This window comes from Ambystoma mexicanum, chromosome 4q (assembly GCF_040938575.1).
Source record: "Ambystoma mexicanum isolate Mex_15411 chromosome 4q, UKY_AmexF1_1, whole genome shotgun sequence".
Lineage (NCBI taxonomy): Eukaryota > Metazoa > Chordata > Amphibia > Caudata > Ambystomatidae > Ambystoma > Ambystoma mexicanum.
The window spans coordinates 1,232,453,262-1,232,480,172 of record NC_090928.1 but is presented as its reverse complement, the minus strand read 5'-3'; the positions used below and the strand labels follow the sequence as shown (position 1 = coordinate 1,232,480,172).

Sequence of the window (26,911 nt, the reverse complement as noted above, 5' to 3'; positions counted from 1 at the left end):
AATCCTGGAAAGCTTGTTCCGCCTCGGTAGACCATTCAAAACGTTTGTTTTTCTTTAACAAGGCAGTGATGGGCTGGACTATTCGAGAAAATTCTGGGATAAACCTGCGGTAAAAGTTAGCGAAGCCTAACATGCTTTGCACACCTTTTACGGAGGATGGTGATGGCCATTTGAGAACTGCATCGACCTTCTTTGAATCCATACGCACTCCGCTATGTGATAATATGAATCCCAAGAATTCAACTTCAGTCACGTTGAAAACACATTTTTCCAACTTAGCGAAAAGTTTGTGTTGACGCAATCTTTCGAGGACCATTTTCACGTGTTTCCGATGTTCAGATTCCGATGAAGAATAAACAAGGATGTCGTCAATGTAAACAACAACACACACATCTATGAGCTCTCTGAGGACATCGTTCATAAAATATTGAAAGGCGGCCGGGGCATTGCAAAGTCCGAAGGGCATGACCTGATATTCAAATAGCCCATATTTGGTGCGGAAGGCCGTCTTCCATTCATCGCCCTCTTTTACTCGTACCAAGTGGTAGGCTCCTCTAAGATCCAGCTTTGTATATATGCATGCTTTTCTGACTTGGTCCAGGAGTTCAGGGATCAAAGGTAACGGATATCTATTCTTGACGGTGATCTGGTTCAGGGAGCGATAATCTATACAAGTTCTAAGGTCTCCTTCTTTTTTTGGAACGAAGAACAAAGCTGAAGAAGCAGGGGACTTGGAAGGACGAATAAACCCATTTGCCAGGTATTGATCCAGGTATTGTCGAAGGTGAAGGTTCTCAGGCTCGGTGAGGGCATAAATTCTACTACAAGGAGGAGTAGATCCAGGTATCAGGTCTATCTGGCAGTCATAAGACCTATGAGGAGGTAGAGAGTTAGCCTGATCCTTCCGGAAAACATCTTGGTATTCTAGGTATTCGGGAGGTAACTGGGGAGTCTCTGAAGAAATTGCTGCCAGTGCAACACCAGGTGGAGGGTGACAAGTAGAGACACATTCTGGAAACTGGACCGTTCTTGCTCGCCAATCGATCAGAGGATTGTGTTTCTCTAACCAAGGTATTCCTAGAATAATCTGAAACTGAGGAGCCTTGATCACATCGAACACGATCTTCTCATGGTGTCCATCTTGACTTACTAGCGTCACTTCTTGAGTGGTATGCGTTACTGGTCCGGAGGCTATCTCCGTTCCATCCACCGTAGTAATGACGTCCTTTACAGCCTTGGGACAAAGAGTTAGATTCATCCTCAAAACCATTTCATGATCCACATAATTGCCGATGGCACCGCTGTCGACGTAAGCTTCAATTGCATGTAATCGATCCGGATTATCAGGGCTAATGAGGACCATAGGTATCACAAAATGCGAGGTCACGGAACTGGTTTTCACGCTCGGCAAGAGGACCTCTATTCTTGTCGGGCGAGGTCGTTTCCCTGCTCAGAGTTTGTAACTTTGGTAACTGCAGCTCCTACTGCCTTCTTGGCAGGTTTCACCGGACAGTCTCGAAGAAAGTGCCCTGAGTTTCCGCAATAGAGGCATAATTGCAACTGTTTTCTCCTTTCCCGCTCCTTTTGTGTTAGAGGACCTTTCAGGCCCCCTATTTGCATGGGTTCCCCGGAGTCTACTCCTTTGGAAGGAGTTGGCGGTTTGGAAAATACTCGAGCATCAAACTTGGAACGATCGGCCTTCCTGTTCTGCAGTCTGTGATCTATTTGAACGACTAAGTCTATATAGTCCGAACAATCTTGTGGGGGATTCACTACTTGGGCTAACACATCTTTGAGCTCTCCACGTAGACCTCTATAAAACAGCGTAATCCTTTTGTCCTCAGGCCATTGAGTTTCCACTATCAGTCTGTTGAAAGACGCAATATAAGCCAAAAGGTCTTGATTACCTTGTCGCAACGAAAGAAGCTCATTGTCCAAGGCCTGCCCCTGTGAATGTCTTGCGAACAGTTTTTCCATACTGAGCTGAAAAGCTTGAAAATCATGGAGGACCGGATCATCTTGATTTACTAGAGGGATCGACCAGTCTGCCGCATTGCCACTAAGGTACGAAAGCACGAAAGCTACTTTAGCTTGATCAGTTGGAAAGGCTGCTGGCCGGCATAAGAAATGCAACCGGCACTGATTGATAAATACTGCAAACCTCTTTGGGTCACCAGAAAATCATTCGGGCGGAGCCAGAGGTACATTCCCAGGTAGGTTGATCTGCACTGGATTCATAGAGGATGTAGAAGGAAGATTTCCCCCAGATACGGGTAACGGGGTCTGTCCGGCTTGTGACTGTAGCAATTGTCTAGCGAGATCATCTGTTCGCTCCTTGGAAATAATCAGTTCCCTTCTTAGAGCGTTCGTTTCCTGACGGGCTGCATGCACTTCTGCCCTTAGTTCCCCAAGTAACTGGGCTAGCTGGTCGGTATCCGAGGTTTCCATAGCGCCTGGACGGGAGTTTTGCGGTAGTCTTTGCGTTCTGTAACGCTCACCTGATTCCCGTAGAGGCGCCGGTCTTGACTGGGCGTATACCGTATCTTCAAAGGTGATGTGTAACACACGGCTGGCTCTTTGGGCTGGACCTCTGTGCACTGTATGTCTGACTTGAAGGGTAAGATGTCTGCAGATAGAAAATATGGGATTAATGAACTGGGTCATTGAATGTCTCTCTCTTCTTCCCTTTCTCTTCTCCTGTAGAACCCCAAAGGTTAACGCTCTCACCTTAGGTAAGTGAACGCCGTGCTCTCCATCTGCCTCGGGGCAGGGTGCTGTAACCAGTTTCTTCACTGGATAAGGGGAGCAGGCCTCTTGACTTCAGAGGACTGCTGTCCGTCGTTTACTGCACGAACGGTAAGTTTCGAGTAATTCTAATGTCTTTAAAAGTCTTTAGTAATGATGTCTCTTGTTTTGCAGGGTTCCGGCGATGGCGGATGACGGGCTGAAGTGAGTTGAAGATGGAGCCCGTGTGATGAATAGAAGCGCCTGGAAGCACGTAAGTAAGTGCTTGTTGCCTGCTTCACGATGCGCTCTAACTGTCTTTTTATTTTGCAGGTACAAGTTCGGAGCGGCTGCAGGGTGGCGGAATACCCACTGGGTTAGATGTGGAAAGGAGTAATGGCACGTGAGTATTAAAGTTCCCCAATGTCTTTAAACGCACCTTGTTTTGTCTTTCAGATGCGGGATGCAGCGCCGAAGGCCTCCGGAGCGTGCGAAGAGTTGGTAAGCTTTTGTCTTTCAGATGCCGGAATGCAGTGCGAAGACCTCCGGAGCGCACGAAGAGTAGGTAAGCCTTTGTCTTTCAGATGCCGGAATGCAGCGCGAGGCGTTGGTGACAGCCGATGGACCAGGTAAGTGAAGCGCTGTCACTGAAGACCGTAATGCTAACCTGTTCTTTCTTGTCTTTATAGGTGTTGCTGAAGACTGGATTCAGGATGGTAAGCCTTTTTCCTTAGGCCCAGGATCAGATGCAGAAGACACGATGAGCGTTCTGCTGCAGAGGATGCAGAATAACGCAAAGCAAGATTCATCCATCGGGTGTGGTTTAAATAGCCTCCTGTAGTGCTTAGGTGTCTCCTTCCACAGCCACGCCTAGGTAAGAAAAGAGTTCCTGCTTTCCAGAAGAGTTCCAGTGTTCTGAACCTAGGGAGTGGCTCCTGCCCCACCCAACACGAAAAGTAGTTCCAAACAGAAGAGGATCAGAGGCTCAACTGGCAGGCAAGTAAGCAGCATGGTCTGCTGCAGGTAAGTCCACCCAAGCATTATGAGCCCGGCGCTTCCAGCGCTGGGACTGGGCATATTTATGAGCCTGGTGCCACTGGCGCCAGGACTGGGTCCAAAAGGTCCCAATTGGGACTGGTTGGCACTCGGAACCTGGGTTATGGATCTGCTTCCAAGGGAGTTGGGAAAACCCTGACCTTTTGGAAGCAGAGATCATGACAGTCTGAGGCTTCCTGTGAGAAATTGGCCACAGAGGACAAGTGCTCGCAAAGAATGGAGTGGTCCAAAAGATCAAAGGCAGCCGAAAGGTCTAATAGGAGGAGATGGGCAGATTGCCTTTTGTCCTTGAGTGAGTCAATTTGCATTTTCAGGTCGATCAGTGTGGTTTCAGTACCATGAAGCGGTCTGGTGCCTAATTGTCTCAGTCCTCAGAAGTTATTAGTCTCTAGGTAATGCTGGATCTGGAGGTATGCCGCCTTATCTATGATTATAAGGAGGAATGGGACTGTGGTAATCGGTCTGTAATTTGTGGGGATGGTTTGGTCTAGTGAGGATTTCTTTAGCAAGGGTAGGACCCAAGTGTCCTTGAGGTTTGTTGGGACTCATTTTGTGATGAATGGGGCAAGATCTCTAGCGGCTTCTTTAATTATTTGGGCCGGGCAAGTGTCGCCTTGGGATCTAGAGGGCTTGAGTGATGCTTTGATTTCTTTCACCTCTACGGTCGAGACCTGGGAACATTTGAATTCGGGAATGCTATTAGGGGGTTTTACCACTTCTAAGTCTACGTCTGGTTTTGATATGTTAAGTCTTTTGGCTGCAATTTAATTTTGGAGGGTAGTAAATTTATTTGATAAAGCATCTTGCATGTCTGTGCACCATGCTTTGTCCTTGATGCAAGGGTCTTCAGGAACTATAGGGGATTCCAGTTCCCTGAGGATCCTTGGTGCTGCAACTTGCTTTGTTAATCCTGTCGTTGTACGTTTCTCTCTTGTTCCGTACAATTTCTGCTTTGTATTTGTTCATTCATTCAGTTAGGTTGAATTTGTTTTCTTTGGACGGAAGATTTGTCCATAGAGCTTCCAGTTTTATTTTTTCTGCCTGCAAGCTTTTTAGCTGGGGGGTAAACCAAGTGTTGAGATGAGCTTTTGGTTTACTTTTTCGCAATTTCAGTGGCACGATAGTGTCTAAGGCTAAAGTCATCGAAGAGATGTACAGTTCAACTAGCTCGACTGGGTCGGCTGATTCTGGTGTGGCGCTCAAGGTTGGTGTTAGAAGAGGCATGAGCTTGTTGGTAGTTATATTTTGTTTGCTCCTAGTTAGGATCGGAGGTGCTTTCCTATTAATTTTGGTGTCTATTTGTTTGGTTTGAGTGGTGAAAGAGATGAGATGGTGATCAGTCCAAGTTAAAGGTTGAATAGCCGAGATAGTAGTCTCAGAGTTGAGGTCAGCTACCCAATCTAGTATTCTACCCTTCTTGTGGGTTGGTTGATTGACTCTTTGCGTGAAGCCAAGTTCAGTTAGGACATTAGATAAAGACTTAGCATGTAGGTCGTTAGGGTTGTTATAGAGCAGATTGAAGCCACCTAAAAGCAGAATTTGCGACATAGGTTTAGTGTTGTCTGAGAGTAAGGTAAAGACATCTTCTTCGAAGGAGCCACCAGGGCCTGGGGGTCTATAGATTAGATTAATAGTTAATGTACTTGTTTTAGACGTGGAGGGCTTAACTGTGAGTAGTTTGCAAGACTTGTAGGTAATTGATGTGCTTACTCTGAACCCTAGGCTTGACTGGGCGATGAGGGCAATGCCGCTCCCTTTCGATGTGCCTCTGTCAGCTCTCACAATAGTATAACTATCAGGAATGGCCAAGAGGAGGGAAGGTCCTGCTGCCTCATGTAACCAGGTCTCAGATACGGCAAGGAAGTCTAGGTCTCCTATTTTGGGCTACCAGCGATCTGGCGTTAATTAAAGCACCTTTTAGGTGGGGACTAGTCACGTCCAGGGAGTTAGTTCCAACCTTTCCTAGTTTGTCTCTTTTTTTTGTTGAGGTCTTAGATTTTGAGTTGTTTATCGTTCTAGGAGTACAAGATTTGACTTAAGCTTTAGACTGTAGAGAGAGGTTTCTATTAAGTCTAGAGCCGAGCCTGGCGTTTCTATCCCTGATATTGCAAGGATTATTGGGTGTAGGTTTCCTAGCATTAAGGTCAATCCATTGTGAAGGAGTTAATGTAGCTACTATTTCCGATTTGGGATCTAGATTATCTTTGGTAGCCTTGTAATTAAGGCACAGTTTGGGTAGGAATGTTGTAGGTCTGAAATTGGGGTAGTTTGAGTTGATAGTCAGGGAAGGCAGGGATTTGGAAGGTTTGATCCCTAAGAATGAGGATGAGGTCATATTTATGGTTATTTTTGAGAACTCTGGGAGAGGGTGAAAGGCCCCAGTAACTAAAAGGAACGCCTGTGCTAGGCTAAGCAGTAAAGTGCCTAGGAGGCGACAGACAGCGTACATGTTATGGCAATAGCGATAGTGTAGCCATTCAAAACACTGATGAAGGCGATGCAGATTGAGTAATACACTTGGTGAGCCACTATTAAGCATTTAAATACAGCACAGAGCAAAGTGATAAGGGCAATGCAAATTGGATAGTAGACGTGGTGAGACACTATTAATCATTCAGCACAGAGCAATGTGATGAGGGAAATGCAGATAGAATGATACACTTGGTGAATCACTATTAAGCCTTTAACTACAGCACTGAACAATGTGATAAGGGCAATGCAAATTGGATAGTACACTTGGTGAGACACTATTAATCATTTAGCTACAGCACCGAACAATGCGATGATGGCAATGAACATTGGATAGTACACTTGGTGAGACACTATTAATCATTTAGCTACAGCACAGAACAATGTGATGAGGGAAATGCAAATAGAATAATTCACTTGGTGAGTCACTATTAAGCCTTTACGGCACAGACGTGGTGAGTCACTATTAAGCCTTTAACTACAGCATAGAGCAATGTGAAGGGGGCAATGCGAATTGAATAATGCACTTGGTGAGACACTATTAGACATTTCACTACAGCACAAAACAATGTGATACGGGCGATACAGATTTAATGGTGCACTTGTTGTGACATGTTACGGTACAGTAGGCATTTAAAATTAAGATAATTGCAATGCATAGTGGGCAGTTCAATTCCATGGGTACGTTAGGTATGGCACGGGGCATACAATGGTCTTTTCAGGTTGAGATGAAGCACTTAGATGTGGCACTTAGGTGTAGCATGCAGCATTGTAGAAGGGGTAAATAGGATCGGAATAAGAAGGGGTGTAGGCCACGGTTCAAGACAAAGATTTTGCACATTGAGTTAGGTGTGCCGACCGCAGGGCTTTGAGTTAGGATGAGGAGACTATAAACGCACCGAAATGTATACAATTGTGGCTAAGATTGTTTGTTCATATTGCATATGCTGCTGTAGCTAGAGAATGGTTGCAGGCGCAGTACATGTAATGCGGAGTTACAGTGTGATAGCCCCGGAGAAGTGTTAGTGACAGGAGTAGAGTATTGGAGGCCCGGACGGTGTAGGTATGATACCTACCCTTTGAGTGCTGGTTGATCGTAGTTTCTCTCGACCCCTCCCGGCACAGACAGGCACCGACAGGTGGGGCCTTGTTCGGGGGCCTTAGTTGTGTGGGGCTGGCTTCCAACTCCGGTTGCACCCGATTGGAGGAATAGTCGCGTTGATTGGGTTGCTAGGCCACCAAAATAAAAAAAGGTATTGCACTTCTTGCGGCGGCCATTTTAGGGACCAGGGTTTCGGTATAAACGCTCTGCATGGGGAGAGGGTGCTGAACTGCTCATGGCAGACCAGATAAGGAAGCAGATTATGGCAAACTCACTCAGGAGTTCGTTTCAGCGGCTGCACACACGGCTGGAGGTCGTTGCATGAAAAAGATAGCTCGGATGCCGCGTAGATGTACAGCTGCTCCTGCAGCTGTGGAAGGCACGTTAGGGATCCTGCCCTTGAGAAAGGTGACTAAGAAGTGATGGTAGCTTAGTTTCGCCATCAGAGTGGGTATCCCACTACAAGGCTGTTTTTTACAAAGCAGCAGCACCAGCTGCACTTGGGGTTTGGCAACAGATGTGTTCCAATAGTGAAATGACCTTCTCATTGCAAGAGATTTTGTGGGCCATTAATAATAGTAAGTTGGGTAAGGCTCTCGGCCCAGACGGTGTCAGGATAGATATTTATGTATGGTTTCCGGGCTGGTGGGCTCCAATCCTGCAGAAATGATTTCATGTTATACCGCGCCCTGTGGTCTTTCCTGCTACACGGTATAAGAGTATTATTACCCCCATCTTCAATAAAGGCTCACATGCTGGTCCACACTGTTTCCGTCCCATTTCTTTGTTGGACATTTATTTGTTATTTATTCGAATTTTTTATAAAGCACCACAAAACAACACTTACCAACATGATAGACAGAATAAATAAACAAGAATATAAAAAAAAAACAGAAGGCATCAAGGGGTTCCCCATGGGCAAAAGGCATGTGAAAGTGGTAAGGTAGCAAACTGCAAGTCTTAGATTGGAGGAATCATTGGCAGATAATTACAGGTACTTAAAACCCAGGAGGATTATTGGTTCCACAGCCCAGCAGAACACAGTTTCTATTCTTCAGCGCGCACCAGCCATCAAGTGTAGCTCTCGAAACTTCTGACTACCCCAGACCCTTTCTAAGAAGAAGCCATGCCAGTACTTTATTTCGTAACACTTCCCCCAGGCTCTTCAACATTGGGAATTATAAAGTTCCTATGGTCATTGATCAGGTCACTATTTGAACCATCCTTGGCATTGTCACATGAGACTTTCTTAAACATAGGCTCTGTAAATTAGCCGGTTTGGGGGTAATAGCCACAGAGCCAGTCATGCCAGCTAAACAGGTCAAACCTGGCGGGCGAAAATGCACCTGCTTGCAGAACTCGTAGTTTGCCGGTCGGGAAACAACGGTATCGGCACGCTTGCTGGTACTGTTGTTTCCGGACCAGCAACCTTATTGTCTCTTAACAGGTTTCTCCATAGATTCCCACCATACCCTAAAATCACAGCAATCGGTACACTTGTTGAGCTCATAGATTATTTTAGCCTGAAAAAAACTTCCAGGAATCAGGCATTGAATATTTCTCAGGGTTCAAGTCTGAATGTGAAATGTGGTCAGCACTGATTTTAACTCTATCTTCGCCTGAGGATTCCGGTAGAGGGGGACGTCAAAGAGACACAGCAATTCGCTGAGCGTTTTTCAGCAATGAGGACCCCGGCAGATAAGGCAGTGTCACTTTCCAAGAGACTACCAGAATTAGAGGCCAATGATGGTTTTTCGGCGATGATAGCCGCAGACAGCAAATCTGTGGCACTATTAGGACCACTACACGCGTCGGAGGGCAACATGGTTAACTTAGCGCAGAGTCTCTGCCTCCTGCGCAGGCTTGATGCCAATACTTCAGAGAGGCGGTCTTTGCTGGGTACTGGTGACATTTCCCCAGTCTTAGGAAGCAAAGAATCCTGATTGAAAAGCGTTGTGGCATACAAAGCTTCAATCCCAGGGTACATGGGTTTGTATGAGGCAGAATGTGGTGTTACAGACATTTCGTATAAAAAGAAAAGACGCCGTTGATTAGAAAAGAGAAAACATGCAATGGGTGTACCACTGGGATTATATGCAGCGAGGGATACCTGACAAGCCAAATTATCCACTCCTCGATCATGCCCTGTGCTTCACTAGCACGGTGGTGGAGAAGGAAGGCAGCCCAGCGCCTGGACCGCCTGCAGAGCCACTCGCCTGCTCAGCTATGAGAAAGCAGAACCGTTCTGCCGTTGGGGGAGCTGGTTTCCACCCAGCGACGAGGGATCCAAGCAGCCTGGGATTAGAGGAAACGCCCTACTGTTAAGGCAGGCCAACAGGCCACACTGCAACATAGAACGTTACAGCCGCCTCCAACAATATCGCCTTTAAAGCGCTTCAAAGATTTTTGCTAGCTGTCTGGGAGTTAGACTTGCTTCTTGGGCAGCGGATAACGATATTATGCCTCCCTCTCAAGCAGCTTTTAGAAAAGGTTTAACTATGTTTTCATTAGAGATGGTCGAGTTTATGCAGCCTTTTTAGATTTACCTAAGGCATTTGATTCTGTAGATCGTGCTCTTTTGGGGAGTAAACTCTAGAAACTAGGAGTACCTGCTCCTCTTTGATATGAAATGATATGACATTTATAACACGCCTATACACAAGTGTTTCAAGGCACGAGGTGGCAAGGTAGGGGAAACAGAGGGAGGACTAAGACAACGATCCTACTAGGCCTTGTGACATTGAGATCCCGCAAGTGAAGGGGAAAGAGGTGGTGGGGAAGTGCCAAGTGAAGGGGAGGAAGGGCAAGTGCAGGACACAGGATCAAAAACAAGTAGTGGGGCCAGCAGATGGCAGTGCAAGGGTTAAGTGCAGACAACAAGTATCTCATAAGTGCAAGTAAAGGGACTTTAGGGTTGCAGATACAGACCCAAGTGCACGGGTTGCCAGGAGGCAGTGCAGGTGTGCAACTGGGCGGGCAGGGACCTGGGCCCGAAGTTCAGAGGGTAACCAGGTGACCAGTGCATTTTCAGACAGGAGATCAGCAGGGAAGAGGAAGAGAGAAGGCAGAAGCAAAGAGGAAAGTCTTGAGGTGCTTCGGGTACCTGAGATGGTTCTGCTCGAGTTTCAGAGAGGCTGTTCCAGAGAGAAGCGCCAGCAGAAGAGCGAGATCTGCCTCTGACTCTTTGCTAGGAGAAGCGTCTGACCCTCAAGGAGCTGAAGGTGCGAAGAGCTCCAGTAGGAAGGTATTCCCCAAGAGAGAGGTGGAGGTATTTTTTTACAGTGGATCATCAGCCTTTATTCAGGTTCTAAGGCCTCTGTTGTACGTCATCTAGGTCAGTTATAAAGTGGTAAGACAGGGTTGCCCAAGGCCCCTTTGCTTTTTATTATGATCTTATCCCCGTTTATCGCACAATGTATTATTCCAACCAATAATGGCGTCAGTTAGCGTTCACTCCTGTATGCTGACAACACTATATTGCTTTATTTAACCATGAAAGGCCTTAATCGTAGTTTGTCCTATGATGTTAAGATAGAAGTAGTGAATACCTATCAGTATCTGGGGGTGGTTTTTGCAGCTAACGGCTCTTGTCTCCTCGGAACCCTGGTTCTGTCGGAAACTATTCTTAAACATGTCAGAAAACCCAAGCATCATAAATGCTAAGGGGGAGATGTTGTCAAAAAACTCCCAGGTTATTTATCTCTATCTGAACAGATGTACCTCGACATGCACAAAGTGAGGAATAAATATTGAGCAACTGAATAAGGGTATGATTAAAAAACAACAGCTCAAAACAAAAGCGAACGATTTAGAGCTTGCTAAGGCATTAAATAATATTAAGAATGTGCGCTCATTGAGGCATGTGGTTACTGCTTGCAGTTTGTCTTCTGAATATACCGCAATCTGCACAATTTGATCCCTGTCCCATAGGCACATAATGGCAATGGTAAGGCTAAATAGATTACCACTGAAAGCATGTATGTCATGTATGTCCTGGCAGTTTAAGGAGAAGCACTGTTCTTGTGATGCAGGGGTTGATTAAGATTGACCCCACTTTTTGTTAATATGTAGGTTGTTGTAGGATCTAAGGAGAAGACATTTGCACCACCATTTTATTTGTAAGAACATTAGAACAACCTTGGAGGCCATGCAGTATATTTTGTCATGTTTAGAGAGTAACTTTGTTACTGATCTTAGCGAGTATATCAACGCCTCTTTTAAGTGTTTGGGCAGAAAGAATTAATGTAGTTATATGCCTCCTATATTCGAAGCTTAGCTATTTATATACTTTAACTGCTGTTCAATTTGTAAATGTTTTATTCCGCTTTCTATGTTTTAACGACTTGTATGTGCAAATGCCTGGTTCAATTTTATGTACTTCGAATTTTGTACTAAATGTAAATTATATGATATGATAAGTCATTTATTACGCGCCTGTACACAATTGTTTCTAGGTGCGAAATGGCGAAAGCCGGATAAAATATGACCTACCTACAGCGCAAGACATGCTTCGTGTGCCAGCTGCTATAAGAATATCCATTAATAGCATCTATTGATGCTTTTTGTTTAACTATATACACCTTATTACTGAAGACTTCTTCACATGCGTTCCTTGCCGCTTACTTTCTCACTGAACTACCTGATTTCCCACTTGCAGTTCTTGCCAACAGTTAGTTAAATATCTACTACCTAGTAAACAAAACCACTTTGCTTATGTTCTATGATGATCTTATGCTTGAATTCTCTGCAAAAACGTTGGATTCATTCTCTAACTACAGAGATTCTCTGGTTTCTTCTTCAAAAATTGGCTGTGATTGTTAAGCCCAAAACTACTGTGACCTGGTAGTTGAAAGCCTTGGGATGAAAGGCAGACTAGAACCTTTTGCAAGCTTCCACACTAACTCACTTTTGGGTTTCTAGTCAATCAGTGTTGAAGCGGTTCTCTCAATATTAATATGTAAGTTGTTGTTGGATCTAAGGAGGAGGTATTTGCACCACCATTTTATTTGTAAGAACATTAGAACAACCCTGGAGGCCACGCAGTATATTTTGTCATGTACAGATAGTGACTTTGTTTCTGATCTTAGCTAGGGCCTGAGCCGGGATGATAGCCCAGGGGCAATGCTTGTGTCTTAGAAGCAAGACAACGCATGGCAACACAGGTTTGAATCGTGGTCTTGCGCTTAGTAACTGATCTCCGGTATTAAGCGTGTTATAGAAAGGGATCAGCCTTCCTTTCCTGCATGGATGTTTGTTAATGAAAAGAATTCAATAATTCAGTGCATTTCATTACCACACTTCCACAGCCACATTCATTCCTCCACTAAACCCTTCTATAATATCTGGATATGAAACATCCCGCCTCATGGACCAGCCAACCGCTCCTCCTAGAGTTCTTGCCTTGAGGGGACCTGGCAAAGGTCAAATGAATTCTACACGGCTACAAGCCATTCTGGAGAAGCTGGCCCAGGTGGAAGGGTCATGTGGGATAAAAGCCTGCATAAGAACTTCAGCAGTGTGGGAGTTTGGAGAGGAAGGCAGTGCGAGTTTGGCAGAGGTTGTAGAGAGGAGATGCAGAAGGAGCAGAAGAGGCTGGGAGATGAGAGGATGCTTTTGGAGGTAGAAGGTAAAGCAGAGGGAGTGAGACCTGAGGTTGAGAGGGAGAGAGGAGGGGCTTAGAGGATAAGGTCTCAGGGAGAGGTAGGGAATAGAAGTGATGAGAAGCAGGAGGGGACGGGAGACACACACCCTATGGACAACGGTGTGTGAGGTCAGTTGAAGAAGGGTCAAACATGTGGCAAAGCATTGAGGGGTGTAAAGCACCGGAGGGGGGTGTGTCTCTGCTCCTGCTCTCTATATGGCAGAGTGGAAGCACAGAGTACCCCAGTCATGATTCTCTATAGGGTAGCTATGGGCGAGCAATCAAGGCTTAAGCTCTCAGGAGGTGATCCAGGCTGATTCTTAAGTACAGTGTAGTCCCCAAGCACCCACAAAGGAATGTCCACACACTATGTTAGTGAAAACACAGTCTTTATATAAATAAGGCTTTGATTATGTACAAATACAATAACACACAAATCAATTAATAAAGTGAACCAACAATAGACATAGGAGGAAAGCAGGTTAGTTAAAACAATAGGCAGAATAATGCGCCCCTACCACTAGGCACCGTTCTGTAGGAGGATCCCCCCCCCACCTGGGCAACCTGTAAATAAAGATAGAATAAAAGCCCAGTCCATATATTGTTCATATGAGTCTTATTTCCTTCTATAACAGCTCTACACCCCAATGTACCGGGAATAGCAGAGTCTGACGTCGGGTCGTCAACGGATCCTTCTTGAGCGGCTCCCTTTAAGGCAGGAGCCACGGATCATCGAGAGCCCACGAGGAAAAAGGGTGAACACTGTCGATGCGGCAGCAGCTTTGGTTCTTGCAGTGCTCGTTGATGATCAGTTGAAAATGTCCTGCAAGCGGAGGCCTGCGGTGCACCTCGACGACGAGTGTTCGTTGCCGCAAGGAGTCAATGAAGAGCTTTGGCCCAGCAAGGGCGTCAAGTCGTCAGCGTCTCTGCAGTCTTTGGGTGGCGGAAAATCCACCAGCGGATTCTCCTTGGTCGTCGGTGGCCTGGACTCTCTCTGGCAGGATGAAAGCAGTCGACGAGGATGAGCAAAGGAGTCCTTGTTTCAACGTTCTTAGGCAAAGGAGCACTGTGGCTCCGGTCGGCGACGGCGATCGTCAACGGTGATGGACTTTAAGGTCCGGGTGCTTTTCTTTGTGATTCCGCGGTGGTACCTGTCTCCGGTCGGCAGCCTTTCGAGCGTCTGATTTCCAGGGAGCTTTGGCAAAGATCAGCTGGTGCACGATGGTCCCTCGAAGCTCAGGAAGAGGTCTCCTAGCCAGGCCCTCTCCTGGATCAGTTCCTTGAAGGCACAGCAGCTTTCAGATTAGCAAAGGACAGCAGCAGCAGTTCTTCTTCTTCCAGTGGGCTTCAAGGTTAAGCAACAGTTTCAACTTCAGCTTCTGAACGATTTCCATCATTGAGAGGCCCCCAGATATACTGTTGATCTCCCATTCACCCTGCTGGGTCACACTCAGGCAACTAATCATTCAGAAAGGCATTCAGGCAGTCAGGCAGCCAATCAGGCTCACAGTGCATTCAGGCCATTCTTCTCCATGCAGACACTCACAACACGGAATGTGCATTCGGACAAGCACTTTGCCATTCAGCACTCCACACTGCATTCATACCAGTTTCGGGCAGGGCTGTCTCAGTCATTGTGTCAAACACCAGATACTAGACACCCATAACATGAAATGTGTATTCGTCACACACTCCATTCACCAAGGTCCCACCCCACGGGCGTTCCCGCAACATACAGTCATTGTGAAGGTGTCATGATCACTGCTTCCAAGGAGCCAGGATCAGCCCAACGTCCTTGGAAGCAGGCCCCTAACCCTGATCCTAGGCACCAGCCGGTCCCCACAGGGACCTTTTGGACCTTGTCCTGGCGCCGGTGGCACCAGGCTCATCAGAAGCATCGGTCCCGGCACTGGAAGCGCCGGGCTCATCATTGGTGTGAAGGTGCTTGGGTGGACTTACCTGCGGCAGACCATGCTGCTTACTTGCCAGACTCTTAGAAGTCCTCGGTGAACTGGGACTACTTTCTTACCTGGGTGGGGCAGCTCCACTCCCTGGATACAGCACTGGAACTCTTCTGGAAGCAGGAACTCTTTTCTTACCAAGGCGGGGCCGTGGAAGGAGACGCCTCATCACTCCAAGGCTATTTAAACCACACCCGATTGACAAAACGTGCTTCGCGTTATTCTGCATCTGCAGCAGAACGCTCACCGAGTCTGTTCCAGCATTTCTTCTTGGGATCCTGAACCTGCAAGAATTATACTTACCATTCCTGTACCCGAGCAACATCAGCACCTGCAAAAGACCAGAAACAACAGGTTAGCAGAACGAACTTTCACACGCAGTGCTTGCTTACCTGATCCATCGGCAGCGGCCGTGTCTAACGCTGCACCTTCGCCGGCAAAGATAAACAGCATTATTATACTTACCGGCACGCTGTGCACTCCAGATTCTTCACGCTGCATCTGCACCTGCAAAGATAAACAGCATTATTATACTTACTGGCACGCTGTGCACTCCAGATTCTTCACGCTGCATCTGCACCTGCAAAGATAAACAGCATTATTCTACTTACTGGCACGCAGTGCATTCCGGATTCTTCACGCCGCATCTTCACCTGCAAAGACAACAGCAGTGTCACACTTACCGGCACGTGGCGAATTCCGGATTTCTTCATTCTGCATCGTCTCCTGCAAAGACAAAGAAAGAGACAGTAAGAGCGCTGCCATACTTACGCAACTCCAGGCGCTTCAGTGCCACGCATAAAAGACTATAAAGACTAAAGGTGTCCAGAAACTTACCGGTCGTGCAGTCAACGACGGTACCCATCCTCTGAAGTCAAGAGGCCCACGTTTCACCAGTGAAGGAACTGGCAACGGCACCCTGCACTAGACGCAGATGGAGAGCCCAGCATTCACCTATCTAAGGTGAGCACGTTGACCTGGGAGGGGGGTTCAACAGACAGGCTGGGAGGAGAGAGATAGGGACGTTCAGCAACCCAGGCCTTTAATCCCCATATTATTTCACCTGCAGAAACCTCACCCTTCGAGTTCGACACACAGTGCGGAGAGGGTCGACCCCAGAAGCCAACCGAATCCTGCACATCACGTTTCGTGTTACAGACACCTTCCTGCCAAGACCCGCGCCTCCGTGGGAATCAGGTGAGCGTTACAGAACGCGAAGCCCACCACTAAACTCCTACCCAGGCGCAATGGAAACTTCAGATACTGATCAACTAGCCCAGTTTCTTGGGGAATTAAGAGCAGAAGTACATGCAGCTCGCCAGGAAACGAGCTCTCTAAGAAGAGAACTGATAATTTCTAAGGAGCGAACAGAGGACCTTGCTAGCCAGTTGTTACAAACGCAGGCAGGACAGACATCTTTGCCCATTCCAGGAGGAAGTTACCCTTCTGCCTCAGCTTCAAATCCAGTGCAAATCAATCTGCCCGGTAATGTGCCCTTGGCTCCGCCCGAACGCTTTGCTGGTGATCCAAAGAAATTCGCAGTGTTCATCAACCAGTGCCGCCTGCACTTCTTATGTCGACCAGCTGCATTCCCAACTGACCAGGCCAAGGTGGCTTTCGTGCTTTCTTATCTCAGTGGCAGCGCTGCAGATTGGTCGATCCCTTTAGTCACCCAGGATGATCCGGTTTTACACGATTTTCAAGCCTTCCAGGCCAGCATGGAGAAACTGTTCGCAAGACATGCACAAGGGCACTCCTTGGACAATGAACTTCTCTCATTACGACAGGGTAACCAAGACCTCTTGACTTATATAGCCTCTTTCAATAGACTCATAGTGGAAACACAATGGCCCGAGGACAAGAGAATAACGCTTTTCTACAGAGGTCTGCGTGGAGAGCTCAAGGATGTGCTAGCGCAGGTTGTGAATCCTCCACAAGAATGTTCAGACTATATTGACTTAGTTGTCCAACTAGACCATAGACTACAGAACAGGAAGGCAGATCGCTCCAGATTTGATACCCGAGTGTTTTCCAAACCACAGACCCCGAATAAGGGAGCTGACACTGCGGAACCCATGCAAATAGGGGGCATGAGAGGACCTTTAACCCAGAAAGAGCGGGAAAGAAGAAGGCAGCTGCAATTATGCCTCTATTGCGGTAATTCAGGACACTTTCTTCGGGACTGTCCCGTGAAACCAGCTAAGAAGACTGTAGGAGCCGCGGATACCTGTACCACAAATTCTGAGCAGGGAAACGACCTCGCCCGACAAGAGTAGAGGTCCTCTTGCCGAGCGTTAAGATCTGTCCCGTGACCTCGCATTTCGTGATACCCATGGTCCTCATTAGTCCTGAACGTCCGGATCGTTTACACGCAATTGAAGCTTACATTGACAGCGGAGCAATCGGTAACTATGTGGACCGTGAAATGGTGTCAAGGATGAATCTACCCCTTGTCCCTAAGGCAGTAAAAGACGTCATCACTACTGTGGATGGCACGGAGATAGCCTCCGGACCAGTAACGCATGCCACCCAAGAAGTGACGCTGTTGAGTCATAATGGACACCGGGAGAGAATAGTGTTCGATGTAATCAAGGCCCCTCAGTTCCAGATCATTCTGGGAATCCCTTGGTTGGAGAAGCACAATCCTCAGATTGATTGGCGAGCAAAGACGGTTCAGTTTCCAGAGTGTTCTACCACTTGTTATCCTCGACCTGATGTTTCACTGGCGGCGATCTCTTCTGAGGAGATTCTCAAATTACCTCCCGAATACCAGGAGTTCCAAGACGTCTTCCAGAAGGATCAAGCTAACACCCTACCCCCTCATAGGTCTTACGACTGTCAAATAGATCTGATACCTGGAACAACTCCTCCTTGCAGCAGGATCTATGCCCTCACCGAGCCAGAGAACCTTCACCTCAGACAGTACCTGGACCAATACCTAGCTAACGGGTTTATCCGTCCTTCCAAATCTCCAGCTTCATCGGCTTTGTTCTTCGTTCCGAAAAAGGAAGGAGACCTTAGAACTTGCATAGATTACCGCGCCCTGAATCAGATCACTGTTAAAAACAGATACCCGTTACCTTTGATCCCTGAACTCCTGGACCAAGTCAAAGATGCCCGTATATACACAAAGCTGGATCTCAGAGGAGCCTACCACTTGGTAAGGATCAAAGAGGGCGATGAATGGAAAACGGCCTTTCGCACCAAGTACGGGCTATTCGAATATCAAGTGATGCCCTTTGGACTGTGTAATGCTCCTGCTGCTTTCCAATATTTTATGAACGATGTCCTTAGGGAACTCATTGACGTGTGTGTAGTTGTCTACATTGACGACATCCTCGTCTATTCATCATCGGAAGAAGAACATCAGAGACATGTTAAAAAGGTTCTCGAGAGATTGCGTCAACATAGTCTTTTTGCTAAGCTTGAGAAATGCGTCTTCAACGCAACAGAAGTCGAGTTCCTGGGATTTATATTGTCACCTAACGGAGTCCATATGGATTCAAAGAAGGTTGATGCAATTATCAAGTGGCCATCACCAACCTCTGTAAAAGGAGTTCAAAGCATGTTAGGATTCGCTAACTTTTACCGCAGATTCATTCCTGAATTTTCCCGGATAGTCCAGCCCATCACCGCTCTGTTGAAAAAGAACAAACGTTTTGAGTGGTCTTCTGAAGCGGAACAAGCTTTTCAAGACTTAAAAGCTAAATTCATTTCTGCACCTGTTTTAAAACATCCTCGCCCAGAACTTCCTTACATGATGGAAACGGATGCTTCTAGTCTTGCTATGGGAGCAGTGTTATCACAAAGAGATTCGGTCACAAACCAACTACATCCGGTTGCCTTTTGGTCCCGCAAGTTTTCGCCTCCTGAGATCAACTATTCAATTACGGACAAGGAACTTTTGGCCATCAGATCGGCCTTTAAAGCCTGGCGGCATTATCTTCTAGGAGCCAGACACACAGTCACCGTAATGACTGACCACCGCAATCTACAATACCTAAAGACAGCCAAAGCTCAGTCTTCCAGACAACTTCGCTGGGCTCTGTTCCTAGCAGAATTTGACTTTATAATTACTTATCGACCAGGTAGTAAGAACGGAAAGGCGGATGCCCTCTCCCGGATGGGAGTAGATGAACAGTTGATCAATCCAGATCCAATACCCATAATCCCAGAACAAAGGATTTTGGGTGTGGTCAGCACTCAATCTTTTGAAGACATCAAGAACACGGTGAAATCGCTCCTAACTCCGACCGATTTGCAGGACTGGCAATTAAAGGGAAAAGAGTTCTCAGTAGATCAAGACCTACCATATTTCCGAGGACGATTGCACTTGCCCTGTGAGAGACTACAAAAACAAGTAATCTCCGGTTATCATGATTCTCTAATGGAGGGGCACCCTGGCATTACCAAAACCATGGAAAAGATTAAAAGAAATTTCTGGTGGCCATCGTGGAAAAGGGATATTAGAGACTTTGTAATCTCCTGTGGTGTGTGTGCCCAGAATAAAAGTCAAAAGCAAAAACCAGCCGGCCTATTACAGCCACTTGACATCCCTCCCTGTCCATGGCATACCCTGTCCATGGATTTTATCACGGACTTACCTCCATGCTTGGGATATACTACCATTTTAGTAGTCGTGGATCTATTCTCGAAAATGGCTCACTTCATACCCTTGAAGGGTCTGCCTTCAGCCTCAGTATTGGCCCGGGAATTCTTGGCGAACATCGTTCGCTTACACGGTTTTCCTTCGGTTTTAGTCTCCGATAGGGGAAGTCAATTCATCTCCCACTTCTGGCGCAGTTGCTGTCGTCTAGCCCAAGTTGATGTAAGACTTTCAACCAGTCACCATCCCCAAACGGACGGACAAACCGAAAGGACAAACCAGACACTAGAACAATATCTACGCTGCATGCTCCAACAAACAGAAAACCCCTGGAAGGACATTCTTTGGATCGCTGAATACGCGTACAACAATTCGACTCATTCTGGAACCGGGAAGACTCCTTTTTTCCTATTATTTGGACACCATCCTAGAACCTCCAACCTGGATCCTCCCCAAGAAATTGAAGCACCTGCTGTGGATCACTTGCATTCGGAGATTACCTGTGCTTTTAAGGAAGCCACTGCCCATCTGCAAAGAGCTAAAGCTCAATTCAAAAAGGCAGCCGATCGGCACCGTAAAGAGGCCCCTCACTATGCTGTAGGAGATCAGGTCTGGTTATCCACTAAGCACCTGCCTTTAAAAGGACCCCGCACTTTCATTCCGAGATACCTTGGGCCCTACCTCATATCTGCCATAATCAATCCGGTGGCTGCCAAATTGGAATTACCTACGCATATGAAAATACATCCAGTATTCCATGTCTCCTTATTAAAACCAGTACAACCAGAAACCCGATTGACTGAACTCCCAGAACCCGTTTTGGTAGACGGAGAACTCGAATTTGAAGTGAAGAACATCCTAGACTCCAAGATTTCCAGGTCTAAATTATACTATCTGGTTGATTGGAAAGGATACGGTCCCCAGGAAAGGTCGTGGGAACCCTCAGAACACGTCCACGCACCTCGTCTGGTCAAGAGATTCCATCTGAATCACCCCGACAAGCCAAAGCCCCCGGAGAAGACACACTTAGGAGGGGCCTTGAGGGGGGATACTGTCATGATCACTGCTTCCAAGGAGCCAGGATCAGCCCAACGTCCTTGGAAGCAGGCCCCTAACCCTGATCCTAGGCACCAGCCGGTCCCCACAGGGACCTTTTGGACCTTGTCCTGGCGCCGGTGGCACCAGGCTCATCAGAAGCATCGGTCCCGGCACTGGAAGCGCCGGGCTCATCATTGGTGTGAAGGTGCTTGGGTGGACTTACCTGCGGCAGACCATGCTGCTTACTTGCCAGACTCTTAGAAGTCCTCGGTGAACTGGGACTACTTTCTTACCTGGGTGGGGCAGCTCCACTCCCTGGATACAGCACTGGAACTCTTCTGGAAGCAGGAACTCTTTTCTTACCAAGGCGGGGCCGTGGAAGGAGACGCCTCATCACTCCAAGGCTATTTAAACCACACCCGATTGACAAAACGTGCTTCGCGTTATTCTGCATCTGCAGCAGAACGCTCACCGAGTCTGTTCCAGCATTTCTTCTTGGGATCCTGAACCTGCAAGAATTATACTTACCATTCCTGTACCCGAGCAACATCAGCACCTGCAAAAGACCAGAAACAACAGGTTAGCAGAACGAACTTTCACACGCAGTGCTTGCTTACCTGATCCATCGGCAGCGGCCGTGTCTAACGCTGCACCTTCGCCGGCAAAGATAAACAGCATTATTATACTTACCGGCACGCTGTGCACTCCAGATTCTTCACGCTGCATCTGCACCTGCAAAGATAAACAGCATTATTATACTTACTGGCACGCTGTGCACTCCAGAATCTTCACGCTGCATCTGCACCTGCAAAGATAAACAGCATTATTCTACTTACTGGCACGCAGTGCATTCCGGATTCTTCACGCCGCATCTTCACCTGCAAAGACAACAGCAGTGTCACACTTACCGGCACGTGGTGAATTCCGGATTTCTTCATTCTGCATCGTCTCCTGCAAAGACAAAGAAAGAGACAGTAAGAGCGCTGCCATACTTACGCAACTCCAGGCGCTTCAGTGCCACGCATAAAAGACTATAAAGACTAAAGGTGTCCAGAAACTTACCGGTCGTGCAGTCAACGACGGTACCCATCCTCTGAAGTCAAGAGGCCCACGTTTCACCAGTGAAGGAACTGGCAACGGCACCCTGCACTAGACGCAGATGGAGAGCCCAGCATTCACCTATCTAAGGTGAGCACGTTGACCTGGGAGGGGGGTTCAACAGACAGGCTGGGAGGAGAGAGATAGGGACGTTCAGCAACCCAGGCCTTTAATCCCCATATTATTTCACCTGCAGAAACCTCACCCTTCGAGTTCGACACACAGTGCGGAGAGGGTCGACCCCAGAAGCCAACCAAATCCTGCACATCACGTTTCGTGTTACAGACACCTTCCTGCCAAGACCCGCGCCTCCGTGGGAATCAGGTGAGCGTTACAGAAGGCCACAGTCGGTCTGGCCTGGACTTCCCAACAACACCATACATGGAACTTCCACCATACAGCCAGTCAGGGGGAAGGGACAGAGTCATGGCTTCCCAGGACTTTGAGAATACAAGGTAACAGGCAATAGAAAGCAACAGGCCACAGGGGCCATCTTGTTTCCTATCAGGAATCAACTGATTCCAATGGCAGGGCCTGGGTATCCCAAAATGGAGGTCAAATTCAGCATGGAGCTGCCACCAGCCAATACCATGCTATGTGGGCCACACACAGATTCCCAAAAATATACACTAGGAGTACAGGGTCGTACTCCCACCAATGGGTGCCATAAGGTGGGACAAGGGTCTGTTCACCAAACCAAAAAGAGCTGCACCGCCAGGAGTCCCACATGAACTCCTGCGCGGAAAACAAGACAGAACATACATGATAAGGCAATAAAGGACAAGGATATGGAGGCCAGGTCCCTCCAATGCATTTACAGCAAAACAGTCTGCCCCCCCAGACTGAGGGTAGGGCGTCTAATCTCCCACGAGACTGACTCCCACATCCAGACGGTAAACATACCTTCTGGAAAGGCCATATGCGTTATCGTGACTCTTCCCTGGTCTATGCTAAATGGTGAAGTCTAGCCCTGGCAGGCTAATGGACCACCTGAGCAGTTTCGGGTTTTCACCCTTCATCTGCATAAGACACATTAGGGGCTTATGGTCTGTTTGGAACTTGAAGGTAGATCCTGTAAGGTATGGCCTAAAACGCCTAAGGCTCCAAACTATACTGAAACATTCCTTTTCAACAATAGCCCACCTAAATTCTCTATCCTTCAGTTGTCTGCTGATGAATATGATAGGATGTTCCCTTCTTTTGTCATCTAACTGGGACAAGACAGCTCCAATTCCGGTGTCGCAGGCATCCGTCTGGACAATAAAGGGCTTGCTGTAATCAGGTGCACACAAAACAGGTGCCCTACACAGACTTTTTCTTCAAGCCAACAAAGGCCCTCAGACAGTCTTCTGTCCAATTAACCTTCCTTGTTGTTTGGGCAATGTCAGAGCTGTCAGAGGGGCAGCTATGGTTCCATAGTCCGCCATGAAGTTGCGATAATACCCAGTGAGGACCAAAAAGGCGCTCACCTGGGTTTGAGCAGTGGGATTCTCCCAGTCATGTACATGCTGTACCTTACTGGGCAGCGGTTGGATTTGACCCCCTCCTACCTCATGACCAACATTAGTGACTTTTCCCTGAGCTCTCTGGCACTAGGTGGCCTTGATAGTGAGGTTAGCCCTTTCAAGGCCTGCAACACTTTATCCAAGTGAGTTAAATGCTCCTCCCAAGTGGAACTGTAGACGGCAATGTCGTCTAAGTAGGCCACACTAAAGGCATCCAGCCCACCGAGTGCATGATTGACTAAATGTTGAAAAGTGGCAGGTGCATTTTTCAATCCAAAAGGTATGACTCGAAACTGGTAGAGCCCATCAGGTGTTGAGAATGCAGTCTTTTCCTTGGCATGGTCCGTCAGAGCTATTTGCCAATAGCCTGAGCTAAGGTCAAAGGTGCTCACAAATTTGGCAGCACCTATGGTGTCCACAAGCTCATCAGCCCTGGGCAATGGGTGCGCGTCAGTTTTGGTGACGGCATTGACCAGTCTGTAGTCCACACAGAACCGCCAATCCTTGGTACCTGCCTGGGAACTTGCCTTGGGGACAAGGACCACTGGACTGGACCATGGACTGGTTGAGGGTTCAATAACACCCAGATCCAACATCTTGGCGACCTCAGCCTGGATGTGGTTCTTCAGTGTATGGCATCCTGTAGCATCTACTTTTGATAGGTACGCTGTCACCAGTGTCAATTTCGTACCTGCACCATGGAGTGAGGCTTGGTGTCAGCGAGAACAGAGGGGCATACTGCCGGAGCAAAGCCCTGCAGGCCCTCTGCTGCTCTGGAGTCAGATCTGGAGAGAGATGCACTCCCTCGACTGAGCCATCCTGAGGGTTGCTATGCAGCAAATCAGGAAGGGGCTCACTCATCCTCTTCTTGCTCTGAAGCTAGCCAGAGGCATGAGACTTCTGCTCACCTATGGAAAGGTTTGAGCCTGTTGACGTGGAAAACCTGAGGGGCTACACCCGGGACTCCCATGTCAACCAGATAATTGACTTTGCCCATCTTGAAAATAATTCTGAAGGGTCCAGTCCACTTATCTGCCAAAGCTCGAGGCTTGGTAGGCTCCATCAGAAGGATCTCCTGACCTGGAGTCCAATCCACTTGTGATGTTACTTAGCAAGCCCCGCCCACCTGGTGCCTTCCTGCTTGCCGCTCTGTTTCCCTACTTAAGGAGCCCTCCAGCCTCTTTTCCTTTGCAGATGGGGAGCAGGTGCAAGTGGATCTAGGTCACCTGGCCTAAACCCCACCCACCTGGTGCCTTCCTGCCTGCCGCTCTTTTTCAACACTTAGCAAGCCCCGCCTACCTGGTGCCTTCCTGCTTGCCTCTCTGTTTCCCTACTTAAGGAGCCCTCCAGTCTCTTTTCCTTTGCAGATGGGGAGCAGGTGCAAGTGGATCTAGGTCACCTGGCCTAAGCCCCGCCCACCTGGTGCCTTCCTGTCTGCCCCTCTTTTTCACCACTTAGCAAGCCCCACCCAACTGGTGCCTTCCTGTTTGCCGCTCTTTTTCACCGCTTAGCAAGCCCCACCCACCTGGTGCCTTCCTGTTTACCGCTCTTTTTCACCACTTAGCAAGCCCCGCCCACCTGGTGCCTTCCTGCTTGCCGCTCTGTTTCCCTACTTAAGGAGCCCTCCAGCCTCTTTTCCTTTGCAGATGGGGAGCAGGTGCAAGTGGATCTAGGTCACCTGGCCTAAACCCCACCCACCTGGTGCCTTCCTGCCTGCCGCTCTTTTTCAACACTTAGCAAGCCCCGCCTACCTGGTGCCTTCCTGCTTGCCTCTCTGTTTCCCTACTTAAGGGGCCCTCCAGCCTCTTTTCCTTTGCAGATGGGGAGCAGGTGCAAGTGGATCTAGGTCACCTGGCCTAAACCCCGCCCACCTGGTGCCTTCCTGCCTGCTGCTCTTTTTTCACCACTTAGCAAGCCCCGCCCACCTGGTGCCTTCCTGTTTGCTGCTCTTTTTCACCACTTAGCAAGCCTCGCCCACCTGGTGCCTTCCTGCTTGCCGCTCTGTTTCCCTACTTAAGGAGCCCTCCAGCCTTTTTGCCTTTACAGATGGGGAACAGGTGCAAGTGGATCTAGATCACCTGGCCTAAGCCCCGCCCACCTGGTGCCTTCCTGCCTGCCGCTCTTTTTCACCACTTAGCAAGCCCCGCCCACCTGGTGCCTTCTTGATTCATGCTTTTCCCATCTTCATCTTGTATCCTGGCTTTCAACATTATGTGTTACTACTGACTTCTGCAATTGTATTCGCTCCCCACTCTTGCTTCTCCACTCTTTTTGACTGCTTACTCTCTGTTCTCTCCTCCTTTCCCTTCTCCCTTTTCCTATCTCCTCCCCTTACCTTCTTCTATTCACTTACTCTATCAGAATTGTCCCTGGACCTAATATGATAGCAACCTCATCTGTTTCCTCCACCCTCCTATTACTGTTTTTTTCCCCCCCAGGCCCTCTCCAGCACTATCTGAAATGTCGTCTGGCCGAGTACGATAGTTAATTTCACATCCTTACTGTTCATGGCCTGTAAGAATGTCATTGCATTTTCCCTTGTTCCCTCCCTTGCCTTGAAGCGCTTTGAAACACATTGTGTATAGGCGCAATATAAATAGACTATCATATCATATCATATCATATCATGCTTTAAGGTCATGCCAGTATTTGTTCAATTCCTGGCTGGCCTTAAGATTCGCTGTGCCTGACCCATCATCTGTGTCATCCTCCGTCTGAGGCCTAAGACATAGTCCCCCACTTGCTTGGCAGGACCTGGAGGGGTGGCTTGCAAACCTTCTCTGATCAAGGCAAGGGTCCCCCTCACTGGATGGCCAAAGAGTAACTCAAAGGGGCTGAAACCAGCACCCTATTGAGGTACCTCTCTGTAAGCGAACAGCAGGCATGGCAGGAGGAGGTCCCATTTCCTCCTTAGGGACTCTTCCAAAGCACCTAGCATGCCCTTAAGAGTTTTGTTAAATCTCTCAACCAGACCATTGGTCTGGGGATGTTAAGAGGTAGAGACCTTGTAGGTTACCACGCACTATTTCCACATGGTTTTCATATAACTCGACATGAAGTTGGATCCTCTGTCAGAGACCACCTCTTTAGGGAATCCAACAAGGGTAAAAATGCCCAGGAGAGCCCTGGCAACCACCTTGGCAGTAACAGTCCGAAGGGGAATAGCCTCAGGGTACCTGGTGGCATGATCCACCAAGACCAGGATGAACCGATGTCCACCTGAAGTGGGAGGGTCAAGGGAACCGGCAATGTCAATGCCCACCCTCTTAAATGGTGTGTTGTATTGGCTGGTGACCCCTCTTCGATCAAGTGGTCACTGCCTGGCACTTACCTGCTGCCTTTGCAACTGACTGACTGACACTTCCCCTCTCTTTGGAACCTCTAGCACTTGCCACCTTTCCCGTTCCCTTCTCTCTCTGCACTTGCACGCTCCAAATGTTCACAAAGCCTAATAGGATTGCTTTTTTATTTTATTCATCACTATGATCATATTCCATTGTCTTACTGTTCCCTCGTTCCATTTCCTTTGCCCTGTGGGTGCTTTGAAACACAATTTCTTGATTATAAGAACCTTACAAATGCCCAATAAAATAAAATAAATGCTAGAGCAAGCAGAATAGTTTAGTATGACTCTGATCCAAATAATCTGATTTACACAGACTAGGAATGTAGGGCACTGGCGGCCAGTTATAGAAAACAGGCTGCAGTATA

At 47.8% G+C, this 26,911-nt stretch overlaps 1 protein-coding gene across 1 annotated transcript in view; it reads right to left on the bottom strand.

The window, feature by feature from the left end:
* The window catches only part of LOC138467355 (maestro heat-like repeat-containing protein family member 1), a 96,021-nt gene that overhangs the window by 18,224 nt on the left and 50,886 nt on the right, over positions 1 to 26,911 (bottom strand). The gene's annotated exons all lie outside the window — the stretch shown is intronic.